This window comes from Fukomys damarensis, unplaced genomic scaffold, assembly GCF_012274545.1.
Source record: "Fukomys damarensis isolate Sample0158 unplaced genomic scaffold, DMR_v1.0_HiC HiC_scaffold_2, whole genome shotgun sequence".
NCBI classification, from domain to species: domain Eukaryota; kingdom Metazoa; phylum Chordata; class Mammalia; order Rodentia; family Bathyergidae; genus Fukomys; species Fukomys damarensis.
This window is the reverse complement of record NW_022900914.1, coordinates 50,393,914-50,408,589: the sequence shown is the minus strand read 5'-3', so window position 1 is coordinate 50,408,589 and position 14,676 is coordinate 50,393,914. Positions and strand designations below refer to the sequence as shown.

Sequence of the window (14,676 nt, the reverse complement as noted above, 5' to 3'; positions counted from 1 at the left end):
AAAAAAAAAAAAAAAAAAAAAAAAACATTGCCATACAACATGAACAGAGCATTCCTCTAAAGAATTAAAGAAAACATTTTTAAAACAATTTAGCACAAGAGAAAAACAAAATATTCATACTAGTTTCTCTGAATGTACAGGAAAATTTTGCCTCTCTGTAATAGACAAGTCATTTAAGAAAAAAATAGGATCTGATTGAAAGAAAACCACAAATAAACTAAAAATGCATTTCAGAATTAAAATTTCACTGAAGATAGTAACAGACACAGAAAAATCAGATCAAATTTGTCCTGGAAAAACATTGTAAGTTGTTCTAGAACAGAAAAGAAAGGGAAAGGAAAGTGAAAATTTGATAGAGCAGTGATTCATTATGAAAAAGATAAGCTAGAAATCCAACTTCGCAAATCAGCTGTTCTTGAAAGAGAAATCACCACAAGCTGAAGAATTATTATGAAGTTACTATTACCATAAAACTTTCCTGGGCCTGGGATTTAACTCAGTGGTGCTGCCTCCTGCCTTGCAAGCAAGCACAAAGACCTGAGTTCGATTCCCGGTACCAAAAAACAACAACAACAACAACAAAAATTTTCCTGAACACACCCTACTTTCCAGAGTCTGTGGGCTGGGATCACATATTCATAATATTAATGGGGAAAAACCGCACTCATTAACATTATTTTTACTTTTTTTGATAAATTTTTGAATTGTAACTTTTTTCCTTTTATTTTATTTTATTTGTATATGTTTGTAATTCATGCAGTTTCCAATCATCTTGAGCGAGGTTACATGTACGTATTACAGCTTGGTTTCTTTTATTCCCTCTCTTCCCCTCTTCTCCTCCTCTGGTTCCCAATCGCCTTTTGTACCTGTTGATACTATTTGTCCTGGCACAGATCAGGCCTTATAATGTTTACACTGAGTAGGGTTATTAGGTTCCTGCACATGGCACATCTCTTTTCTCTCATTTCTCTTCCCTTCCCCCTTTTCTTGTTCCCTTGGTCCATTTCCTGACTGGGTGATTATCTGCCCTCTTGTCCCTTTCTCCCCAACTTTTGTCATTTTCTTCGTATTATGCCTCACTCAAATGAGAGATACCATTCAGCACTCATGTCTGTGTGTTTGATTTACTTCACTCAGGACTATTTTCCAGGTGCACCCATTTTCCTAGAAATGCCTCAAACTTGTCACTCTTTAGAGACAAGAAATTCTAACTGTAAATTTTTAAATTTCTTCATATGTCCCAATAGAAAAAAATCAAAGATACCTAAAAGGAAACAAAAAATTACTCTGATTTCAGTTTTAGAATAGATGGCCATAAAGGTCAGGGAGTAATAGAGAAAATGCTATATGGTGTTTTTGAGTTGCAAAGATTGTAACCTTGTATACTTAGCTACTTTGTTATCCACACATGAAAGATACTCACAACTATTGAAAGACTTTGAAAAGAGAACCCTGGCAACCTTTTCCCAGATAAAAACTAAGTCAATGCAAGGGTATATTATAACCACTGAAGAAATGAATCAAAATTGAAGACTGAAGGGAAGAGCAATGGACACAAAATAAATGGTAATGAATTGTAATCTATCAAACATGAGCTCCACCCAGTTGCTGTATAGTAACCTGGAAGCAGAAGTTTATTTCTAAAATAAATCTTGAAACATGTTTATATTTTATTAAACACAGTAATACAATAATAATGTTCAGTAATTATTAGACTTAGATTTAGCTGAGTTGGGAGATAGAAATAAGTATTTACAGAAGGAATGAAGCCATTGTAAATTAGGTTATTGTTGATTTAATAATTATAGAAATGTAGACAAAAGCATATTTTGCCTAACATTTATTTGTGGTTTTTTTCTGATTACAAAGGTGAGAGATGTTAATTTTGGAGAATAGAAAATCAAGAAGAGGAAAAGTCTCTTGCAATCATAGCATCCAGAAACAATCACTGCTAGTATACTTACATTTCATCCTCAGAGTGAGTCTGCTATACTTGCAGTTTAATAATAAGTTGGGTTTTTTTCTTTTTGGTACCAGGGATCAAACTCGGGACCGTGCACTTGTGAGGCAGGCGGTGTAATATGCTTTTTACATGTAACTAAATAAAATCTTTAACCAATCAGATTTGTAATGACTGATAGCAAATTGCCCCATTTGTATTGTTTTTATTATTACTATTATCGCTGCTGTAACAAATTACCACAAACTAGAAGACCTGAATTTATTTTCTTACATCTCTGCAGAAATCTAACAGAGCCTTCACTTGTCTGGGCTCGTTCTTTTGTGGCACTGAATGAAACTGTTTCCTTGCTTTTCCCTGGCATCTTGAGACCGCCTGTGTTTCTTGGCTCACGGTCTCCTCCCAGTAGCACTAGTAATACCACGTCTCTCTGACCGCTCCATCGCTGCCCCACCTCTCTAGGACACAGCTGAGAAAGGCTGTCCACTTTAAAGGACCTGTGTGATTAGATGAGGCAAGGCTGATAAACCAGGGTAATATCCATCTGAAGCACTTTATCCATTTCTGCATTTAAATCCCTTGTGCCACATAAGGTAATGTTTTTCACAGATTCCGGGAATTAGGATTTGGGCCTCTTGGGGGTGGGAGGAGCACTATTCTTCCATGCAGAGTCTTATGTGGTCATAGTTTATTCACCAATTCCCTTTGTTTGGCATTTGTTTCATTATTCTAAAAATAAATGTTAGCCTGGCATGGTGGTGCATGCCTGTAATCCCAGCACTTGGGAGGCTGAGGCAGGAGGATCTCCGTGTGTTCAAGACCAGCCTGGGATACACAGCGAGTTCCAGCACAGTCTCAACTACATAGTGAGAACCTGTGTCAATAAAATAAATTTTTAAAATTCTATGTAAGTCTGTGCAAACCAAGTATTTCCACAGGGCAAATTTCTAAAATTGGAATTCTAAGTCAAGGCCTATTTTTTTTAATGCCAAAGTTCTTGACACGTACTTCCTGAGAGGACTTCATGCATTTTTCTCCAGTAGATGATGAAAATATTTTATTTTGTACCTTACAACTGGGGTCCATATACTTGTTTTCTAAATATTTGCAATTCAATGAGTATCATTTTGCCAACTACATTACTTTGATAACTAATAACCTAAACTCTTCATATTTTTTTAAAGAAAAAGTCCTTACTCAGTAACTATCTCTTGTTCTATCATTATAATGCTATAAATTGGTTTTATAATCCAGTATATTATTTCTGTACCTGGACAACTTTCAGATCTCATTCATCACCTGCGGTACTGTTCCTTCTTCAGAGATAGATACCATTCAAAAATTGTGCGATGTTCTTGGTGGTAGCTGTTGTGGCTTGCTGAATCAGAGCAGCTGAATTAGAAATAGGTTTAATGCCATTTCCTGCAAGGATTAACTCATCTTTCTGAGCTTGAGATACTGAATAAGCAACACCTTCACTCATTTGAACTCTGCAAAAGTACTTTTCACCCTCCAAAATTTTAGATTTCAACAAGAGACCCATTTGCCTGAATAATGACATTATTGGGGAGATAATCATACACAGTTGTCACCTTGTGTTCGTGTATTGGAAGTTTGAGGTGACAGCCTTGATCACATTCTGTACCTGTCTATCCATAGTACAGCCAGTTAAGTAGCCAGATCCAATTTCCCCACCATTTGTCAAGCGGAGCCTCTGCTTCTCCTTTTCAAAAAAATTCTATGTTGATATGATTGAAGTCCTTCTGCAGGATTCTTCTGGGACCCTCACAATAACTATTCATTTCTTCAGAGTTATGTTGGTACTTTCTGAAATGTAAAGAGTCTGATTGCTAACAAAGGTATTCATTTTCACAGTAGATTTGGCTCTTCTCCTGTATTTTTACTGGCCATATATCTTTCTTATGTTATGAAGTTGGTTTATTACCTTTGTCCATTTTGATAATGGGGTCTTCTCATCTTTTTAAATCAGTTAATAAGAGTTGTCTCTAGCCGGAGATTTGGGTCAGTGGCTCTGCCACCTGCCTCGCAAGCACAAGGACCCAAGTTCGATCCCCGGTACAAAAAATAAAAAAAGAGTTGGTTCTGTATCAAGAGTATTAGCTATAGCATTAAACTGGAAGACATTATGCTAAGTGAAATAAGTTAGGCACAGAAAGCCCTTCTCACTAATATACAGGAGCTAAAATGTTGATCTTGTAGAACTAGAAAGCAAATAGTGTTTTCCAGAGCCTGGAAAGGGTGTTGGAGAGAGGGATTAAGGGGAGTACAATGTATGGATACAGGGGTTCAGTTACATAGGAAGAATAACTTCTAATGTTCTATAGTACAGCAGGGTACTATGGTTGACAATAATTAATTATATCTCTAAAAAGAGGTAGCAGAGAGGATCTTGAATGTTGCCAACATACACAAATACACACACACACACACACACACACACAATAAAAATATAAAGTGATGGATATGCCAATTATCCAGATCTAATCATTACACATTGTATATATGAATTGAAATGTCACACTAATCCCCACAATTTGTACAATTGATATAGGAGAAATATATCTCCCAACCTGCTAGATGTCAGATGTGCCAAGTTTGTGTCCCCCAAATACTGAAGAATAAATCCCAAGGAACAACAGAGTTAAGAGTATGAAAAGTATAGTGAGAGATAGCTCCTGAGAGACAGGAGGAATTTCCAAACTGGCTTGCCACAGAGGTCATTTCTCCAAGAATGTTTTATAGAGCAAAATCACAAGGTGGGGACAACGTGGATGAAACTATAATTAACCAATAAGATTATAGCTACTAAGTATTGCTACTAAGCTATTATAGGGAAATAGGGTGTGTAGCAAGGGTGTATGGATAGCATTATTAACCTTGGCTTATCCATAATTTCTAAAACATAATTATTTTGGGGGAAGGATGGGTCAAGTGTTCTGGTCACCCACCTGGACGTCTGATGCCTCTCTGGACTTAATAGACTACATGGTACTAATTACAATATAATTTTAAATTGCTGTTTCTCCCTTAGAGAAACGTGTAAGCCCGGCCACTGTGACTTTGTCTTGAGGCCTTGCCTTCTTCAAACGTGCCTCCAGCAGTTTTGATGTGTTCTCATTTTCTGCACTGACTCCCTCTAGGGCTCATTCCTATCTGACTGCCTACTAATTTCTACCTAACTTAGCTGCCTGTAATATAATTACTAGGTGCTAATTCAAAATATGCCATAAAATTAACTCTTTTATTATAAGATGAAAATATATTTCAAATTTACTTGCTTCTTAAATTTTTCTGAGATATTTTTGGACTCAAGAGTTATACATAATCACTTAAACATTTTTTCACTACTGATTTCTAATACCCCATTTACTTCTATTTCCTTGTGATTTTTGTATGGAGTGAAATAATAAACTTTTATTCAAATATTTTGTCAAATCAGCATGGTACTGGCAAAGAAAAGGACCCAAGAATCGGTGGAATAGATTGGAAGACACAGAAATAATTCCAGATGTACTCAGCTACCTCATCTTTGACAAAGGAGCCAACCATCCTCACTGGAGGGAAGATAACCTCTTTAATAAATGGTGTTGGAAAAACTGGATTTCAACCTGCCAAAGATTAAAACTACACCCTCACCTTTCACCAGGCAATAAACTAGGATTAAAGATCTAAATATTAAAGCAGAAATACTAACTTTGCTGGAAGATAAGTTAGGCAGAACTTTGGAAGACATTGGCATAGGAAAAGACTTTATGAATAAACCCTCAGTAGCACGGGAACTAGCAGAAAGAATCAACAACCGGGATCTCATCTTATTAAAAAGCTTCTGCACTGCAAAAGAAATGACCAACAGAGCTAAGAGACAACCTACAATGTGGGGGAAAAAATTTACCAGCTGCTCCTCAGGCAAATGACTATTATCTAGAATATAGAAAGAATTCAAAATATCAGGCCCCCAAATATAAAGACCCAATTCAAAAATGGTCATCTGAAATGAACAGGCATTTCTCAAAGAAGTAAAAACAGCAAATAAATATATTTAAAAATGTTCAATATCACTGGTCATTCAAGAGATGCAGATGAAAACAACACTGAGATTCCATCTCACTCCAGAAAGAATGGCTGCTGTCAAGAAATCAACCAAAAACAAATGTTGACGGGGTTGTGGGAAGCAAGGAACCCTTCATTCTCCATCACTGGTGGGAATGCAGACTGGTGCAAGCACTGTGGCAATCAATATGGAGGTACCTCAAAGAACTAGAATTAGAGGTCCCATTTGACCCAGTTTTCCCTCTGCTGGGGATCTTCCCAAAAGAATTAAAAGAATCATGCCACAGTGATATATGTGCACTCATGTTAATAGTGGCTCAGTTTGTAATAGCTAAAAATTGGAAATAGCCCAATTGCCCCTTAGTTGGAGACTGGATAAAGAAGATGTGGTTTTTCTATAAAGTGGAATACTACTCAGCCATAAAGACTGGGAAATTAGAGTAATTCATAGGAAAATGGATGCATATTGAGGCCATACTCTTAAGTGAAATAAGTAAGACACATGTGTATAAATACCAAATAGTTTCTCTGGTGTGAAAAAGTAAAAGTATAAATAAGATACAAATTGTATAACTGATAATGTGAAATAGGAAGAAAAGGGCTAAGGTGTAGGGGAAATGGGAAGGTAGGGGAAAGGAAATAAGAGAAAAGAAAAAATATGAGAAAAGGAAAAAATGGAAGCAAAGTCTTTGTAAATAGGGGAGGATGAAGGGGGTGAAGGGAGGGCAGGGATAAGGGGAAAAAATGAGAACCAAGATCTTTCATGTAAAGGTACAAGATCCCAATGATGAATATAACTGTACTGTATACATAATCAGTACCAATGACCTCAATGAAAAAAAACAAATAGTTTATTAATTGCACCAAGAATTTCTCAGCAAATCTTTCCTTTTTCCATAAATGTATAATAGCATGAATAGCTTATACAGAACTCTCGTATGTAGTACAGGCTATTTTTAGACATTTATTCTGGTTCCATGATCCACTTTCAATCCTTTTGTTGATTTCACACTTTTAATTATTAGGACTTTATCTTAATATCTGACTGTGTAGACAGGTGCCTTCTGCTTCCCTTCTGTACATACCGTGTGACTCCCTGTTTCTCACTGTTTAGACTCATTTTCCCGTTTATTTTTACAGCTGAACTTTACAATCACAAGTCATGATCTAAGAAGAATATCACTGTGATTTCTATTGAAACTGCATTACAATGTAAAAACACTGAGAGATAACTGATCACCTTACCATTCTAAGGATACCACTTTTAAGTTTTATCTCTGACAAGTCCTAAATGTACTTGTCATACAAATGACTTTCATGTTTTATTTTGTTCCTCTTGTTTATCTTTTTGCTATTAAGTGGAAAAATATTTTATTGTCATATATGGTCTTTACTGTTATTGTGAGTACCTTAGAAACATACCATTTGCTATCTACATTGTAAAGAGCTACCAGCAAAAGGCATACTTTGTTATAAAAACACAAAGCATGTATTTCCCCAAAACAGGACCATACCTGCACCTCAGAATGAATAGAAAGGTGTTGCCTTTCCTTTAATTCTGCATCCATGTATCTGTTTGCTCCATCCTTCTCTCTCTTTTTTTTCAGCTTTAATTGAGTTTATTGGTACATTTTAGGGATACAGTACAGTTACATTCATTGTTGGGATCTTGTACCTCTACATGACAAGTCTTGATTCTTATTTTTCCCCTTACCCCTGCCCTCCCTTCACCCTTCTCTCTCTTTCTCAGCAGAGACTTTCTCAGATAATCTGAACTAAATAAAAGAGGATGTAACTTCTGATGGCATCCGGCTTACATTTTGCAACTCCAGTCACCCACAACCTTTAGCCCACACACTTGTGTTCTCATTCTCTCACTCTTGTTTTTTGCGCTTCCAAATCATCTTAGAAAAGAGACTCTTGGTCAGACTGATTGCAGTTTCTACCCCTGAAAAAAATCAATGATATCCGAAGGCTAAAGACTGATAAATGCTTATGGGGATGTAGAGTGAAAGTGAAGGTATTGATTGATTGGCCAACAGCCAGGTGCATATCCATTACAATCCTCTTCAATTTACAAGTTAGATGATCATGTTAATGTACAGCATGATTTAAAACAGCTATATGTTAATAGTGGAGATCCTAAATACAATGAGAATGCTCTTAAAACTTCATCATTCTATATGTTGCTTGTACATTTCTAAAGAAAGGATTTTTCCTGGTTTCTAAGATTTTATAAAGAAGGAATGTTAAATTTTATTGAATTCATTTCTGGTCTCTATTCAGATGGCCACATGTTTTTCTCCTATAAGCTAATGATGTGATGTTTGATTTTTAGTGAATGTTCTAATACTAAGTCAGTCTTCTTTTAATAGAGCAGGGTGCCTGCATGGTCATATGTTTTGGATCATCCTTGAGTCTCATTCCTCTCCCAACAAAATGAGAGAAAAAGTATTCATTTAGGGCATGTTCACTTGTGTGACTTTTTAATTAAAAGGACTCGCAGGATATTTGTGAATTTCTTTAGTGATTATTATTTGAATGGGCTCATTAAAGTATGGAGTTTTTCCTCTTGTTAAAAACTCATTCCAAAAGTTGTGAGTTTGATAAGTGTTTCTATATAATGGAGGGACAGAGAAACACGAGTTGGTGTGGGGGATGTCTTCCCACATCCACTGCTGGACACCCATGTCAAAAGCAGAAGACAAAAAGGCAGGGCTCTAAAGTAAAAGGATTTGAGCTGGAGAGCAGCAGAGTTAGCCCAGGCATGCTGTCGAATTTTATGAGAACTGACTCCTAGGGACAGAAAAGGCAAAGTCCCTTCCAAGGCTACCGCACTGGCCCAGTGTTATGACCTGTAGAATGAAAGGTGGACACCAACCTTTGTGGGCATCATCCATGGACTCTGCATAAGGACTGTGTGGTAAGAAGACGCATATATATATATATAAAGGATCTTTCACTCAAAAAGGGCTTGGTCATAAGTGGCAGTCGAAGCCAAATTATACTGGAATAGTTTCATAAAATGCTGATGGACCCTGGGATAACGTGTTCAGGCCTCTAAATTGAAGTCTGAGCTAAACTGCTTGGAAGGGGCACAGCAGAACTGGAGCCCGACAGATGGGGCCTTCCTACAACCCTAGCAGCCAGAGAAACATCCTCCATACAGTTCTCTCCATGGAGTTCGTGGACTGTGTTGCACATATTTTATTTAGTGTTTTGAGGTTGAGGGAGGACTCACGAGGGCAGGCTGATGACTGACTTCTCAAGATGTGTTTCATGAAGTCAATTTGGAGGCTTTACCTGTTTTCTTTGTACAGTATTAGTTCATACATTGTAAGAATCATAAAATCTCTCTCCCTTTTTTTAAAAGTTTACTTTTTACATTGCCTGGGCCCAAGTGATTCAACCGATGAATTTTTCATTTTCTTCCAAAATTATTGTTCTTTTTAGATTTCTGGTTTATGCTTCAATTTGTATTTCCCTGGGAAATTATCATTTGTTTTCTGCATTCAAGTTTCATGACTTTTTTATAGATGTCTTTAATCCACCACTGATATAATTTTTTTGATTATTTTTACTTTGTACAATATAAATATACCCTAAATATTGTTATTCTTGCTTGCTTTAGTGTATATTTTCCTGATTCTATTTCTTTATCCAAATGCTTAATTTTTAAGGAATGCAGTTTTATTTTAAGAGCAACAATGTTTATATCACTGTGAGACATTCTGAAGAAATAGAAAAATAATCATTTTGTATAAGATATTGTATAGTTAACCTACATAAAGAAATTTAAATGCTTAATTTTGTTTCTTTTAATAGAATGAATAAAGCCATAAAGAATAATAGTGTAATACTGAAATTATAATCAATCTCAATATCTTTCCCTCCAACCTTTTCCCCCTTCCCTTTCTGTTAAAGCATCTATCTACATTTTTATGTTGAACTATTTTCTTCAAAAAAGAACATAAAATGAAAAGAATTGAATGCCATATTTTTAATGTACTTGTGCCCCAACACTCTCTGAAATAAGTCATTAGAAAAGTTCAGAGTTGACCATTCCTAAGTTTTTTCCCATATATGTGTTAAAACTTTAATTTTAATAATAATATGCCTGGCAACATTGGCCTTTGCCTTATCACAATAAATGTAGATTTACATTTAATAGACTGTATTCCTACAGAACATTAAATTTGTTATGAGGACTTATATAAATGCCTTTATTTTTGAGTTTGTACATTTTAGCTGCTATGAACTGATTCATGTTTTCATTTAAAGCAAATGAATATGGATTGGGCCTAAAGAACTTGAGCCCAAAGGAAACCATGAAAAAAATTATTGTTATAGTAAATGATCGATAACAGTTGCTACTGGCAAACCCTGTATTTTCAGTAGGTCATCTCAACAGTTTTCTGATTCATCTTCCAAGGCTTGACATGAGTCAGAGGGCACTCTCCTCTATATAAGATCAAATCTCCCAGTCTTGTAACATTGCAATTTTAGCCTATGACTTCCAAGATTGCCATAGCTGGGTAAGAGAAGTGGGGATGGCATATCAGTTCTTAACTATCCAGGCCTGGAAGTGGCATGCATCGCTCCCACTCACATTTTGTTGGCTAGACTTATTCATAAAGCCAAGACTAGCTGCAAAGAGACTGGGAAGTGTCATCTCTCATGGGATCAGGATAGAGAAAATAACTGGATATATAAAAGCACCAGTAGTCTCTTCTACAACTAATAGATGAATAGTGCTTTTCTGCAGACTGCAAATAGAACATTAGCACAGAATTTTAACAACTTCGAAGCATCAACAAAATTTTTCTGAGTCATATATCTATAAATGAAATGGAAACATATAATTAATGTGCAGAATAATTTTAAATCGAAAAGTCAGCATTTTAATTGTCTCCCAGACATAAATAGTGCACAAAAATACCAAAAGTATAATTATGTTGCCTTTCAATTACAGGGAAATATATCCATTACTGAGAAAGTCATGAAATATAATTAATTTTATCTCAGATACAACAAGTTCAAATAAACCTATTCCCTCTGATACATCTTTTCACATCTTGCTGGAGCTTCCCAGTTTCTATCACCATATTTTGTTGTTCTAGTCCCAAGGTTTTCTTTCTAAAATAAAATAAATATTGTAAAGTTCCACATGAAGACGCTGGATGTCTTCTGGTATCATTTGGAGATCCAGAATTGTTGGCCTTTGAAATGACTGAGCTATATTATAGTGTTCCCCTGCCACCCGGTTTTAGGATTCTACTTTTCTTCAAGAAATACTGAGATGGAGCCAGGAAAGCCTGCATTACTTTAGAATGCCTTTGACCTTCATAAATCTGATTATGTAAACTTATGAATGTGTAGATGTCACAAAGTAATAATATCTTATTCTAAAATGCACTTAGATTTTGCAAATAGATTTCCAGTATGCTTCTGAGTGATATTAATGGGGAGATTTAGAGCATTTCCTTTCAAGTGCCCCCACCTTTGGATAGTATGTACTTCTTAAAGTCTTGTTTGGGCTTTTCTCCTTCAGTTTTGACAAACTCACCCGATATTCACGCTGTATTAATAATTACCAGACTCACCCATTTGCTCCAGACCTAACACTGCCCATGTCTTTATTGCTGAAGAAATATGCTTCACTTCCATCAGCCATATTTGCATACAGGTTGTTCATCTTCTCATTTGTGCATTTTTCTGAGAAATGGGCTTTTTAAAGGAAGTTTATGTAGTTTATTTCCATATTCCTGATCACTTACAGTGATTTTCTTTTAGCAAAAAGATGTCATAGTAGAAAAATGTTTTCACCATTGAGGTTTCTTGTGATAATATCTAGTTTACTTCTGCTTCTGTGTACAGTGATTTGTTTCTATCTCTGTTATAACATGTGATCTACTTTTTTTAAATTTTGATTCTTTTGTATAGTTACATGTTGTGTTAACTTTTTTCTAGTGGTTAGTTTTTCATTAAAAAAAAAGCTTATCTGAAACTATTCTTTTCCTCTTATAAATATCAAGAATAAAATTTGATTAGATACTTCTATAAAAAATTTAAATTTTAGCATACATTTTTCATTCTCCCTTTCTCTCATGCATTCAGTGTTTTAATATGTAGAATTGTAACTCTTATTTTACCATTAAATTTTATGCTATGCATTTTTTCCTTAAAATACTAGTTTTGATATTAATATTAATCCTTATAACAATGTTATAAATATTAAGCCTTAATTTTCTGTTTGCAGTGTTTGGCATAATCCTTTGGGTCAACAGTTCTCTTTTTCTTGTGCTATTCTGAGCTGTTTCTCTCCAAATGAATAACATCTTTGGGAGTTTTTTTGTTTTGTTTTGTTTTTTCTTTTCTTTTGGGAGATTTGTTGCTTATTTTTTTCAGGTATAGTATCCCTGGTATATTTTCTATGACCTTTTATTCCTGAGAACTTACATTTCTCTCTGTTAAAATGAATAAAAACTTACATAAACAATTTTCAATTTATAAAATTTCTCCTACTATGATAGTATAAATATGATTCCACTTTCTAGCATTATGGTAGGAAAAATATAGACACTAAGCTGATTTTTTCACTCTTTTTTTTAATTAAGTTTATTGGTACATATTAGGTATACAATATGACATTCATCATTGGAAATCTGTGCCCTTACATGATATATCTTAGTTCTTATTCTTCCCCATTCCCCTGCCCTTCCTTCAACCTTCCCACCCATTCCTATTTACAAGGATTTTGTTTCCATTTTTTAATTTTCTCATGTTAATTCTATTCCCTTCTTTGCTTTCCCCTACCCCTCCCAATTTCCCTTCCCCTTTGCACCTTTTCTTCCTATTTCACATTATTATACATTTTGATCCTTATTTACACTTTCTGTTTCTCATACCAGAGAAACTATCCAGTATTTACAAATGTGTATCCTATTAAATGTGTGTCCTATTTATTTCACTTAAAAGTATGGCCTCAATATGCATCCATTTAGCTGTAAATGTCTCTAGTTCTTAAATCTTTATGGCTGAGTACTAGTACTCCATTTTATAGAAAAAAACACATCTTTTTTATCCAGTCTCCAGCTGATGGGCAACTGGGCTGTTTCCAAATTTTAACTATTGCAAACTGTGCCACTATAAACATGGGTGCGCATATATCACTGTGGTATGATTCTTTTAATTCTTTTGGGAAGCTATGCAGGAGGGAAGTAGCTAGGTCAAATGGAGCCTCTGATCCTAGTTTTTTTAGGTATCTCCATATTGATCTCCACAGTGGTTGCACCACTCTGCACTTCCACCGACAATGGAGAGGGGTTCCTTTCTCCTCACAACCCCACCATCATCTGTTATTGGTTGATTTTTTGATAGCAGCCATTCTTTCTGGGGTAAGGTGAATCTCAGTGTTGTTTTCATCAGCACCTCTTGAATGACCAGTTATGTTGAATGTTTTTTTTTTTGTATGTTTATTTGCTGCATTTACTTGTTTTTCTGAGAAATGACTGTTTTTTTCAGATGCCCATTTTTAAATCGGGTCTTTATATTTAGGAGGGCTGATCTTTTTAAGTTGTTTATATATTATGGATAGTAGTCCTTTGTGTGAGAAGTAACTGGTAAAAATTTTTTCCCACATCATAAAGTAATCTCTTAGCTCTGTTGGTGATTTTCCTTGCAGTGCAGAAGCTTTTTATTTTTTTTTTTATTTTTTTTTTTATTGAGTTTATTGGTACATTTAGGGATACAGTACAGTTACATTCATTGTTGGGATCATGTACCTTTACATGGCAAGTCTTGATTCTCATTTTTTTCCCCTTACCTCTGCCCTCCCTTCACCCCCTCCTCCCCTCCCCATCTACAAACACTTTATTTTCATCTTTTCATTCTCTCACATTTTTTTCTTTTCCCTTTTTGTTCTTCCCCTACGTATCACACCTTCCCTACACCTTTAGCTCCTTTCCTCCCATTTCTAAATGTCAGTAATCTTATTAGAATCTTATGCATTGTTGCAGAATATTCACACCAGGGAAACTATTTGGTATTTACACATGTGGGACTTATTTATTTCACTTAGGAGTATATCTTCAATATGTATCCATTTTCCTATGAATGAATCTATTCTCTCGCTCTTTATGGCTGAGTAATATTCCATTTTATAGAAAAACCACAACTTCTTTATCCAGTTTCCAACGGATGGGCAAATAGGTTGTTTCCAAGATTTAGCTATTACAAACTGTGCCGCTATAAACATGGGTGCACATACTTCTCTGTGATATGATTCTTTTAGTTCTCTTGGAAAGATACCCAACAGAGGGATGGCTGGGTCAAATGGAACCTCCAGTCCAAGCTCTTTGAGGTATCTCCATATTGATTTCCATAGTGGTTGCACTAGTCTGCACTCCCACCAACAATGGAGGAGGGTTCCTTTCTCCCCACAACCCCGCCAACATTTGTTATTGTGTGATTTCTTGATAGCAGCCATTCTTTGTGGGGTGAGGTGGAATCTCAGTGTTGTTTTCATCTGCATCTCTCGAATGACCAGTGATGTGGAACATTTTTTCATATATTTTCTTGCTGCTTTCACTTCTTTGTATGAGAAATGTCTGTTCATTTCGGATGCCCATTTTTGGATCGGGTCT

General features: G+C 35.5%; 1 protein-coding gene and 1 pseudogene across 1 annotated transcript in view; one reads left to right on the top strand and one right to left on the bottom strand.

Moving 5' to 3' along the window:
• The window catches only part of Tacr1 (tachykinin receptor 1), a 165,373-nt gene that overhangs the window by 32,583 nt on the left and 118,114 nt on the right, over nt 1-14,676 (top strand). The gene's annotated exons all lie outside the window — the stretch shown is intronic.
• Nucleotides 3,279-3,827, bottom strand: LOC104867277 (annotated as a pseudogene).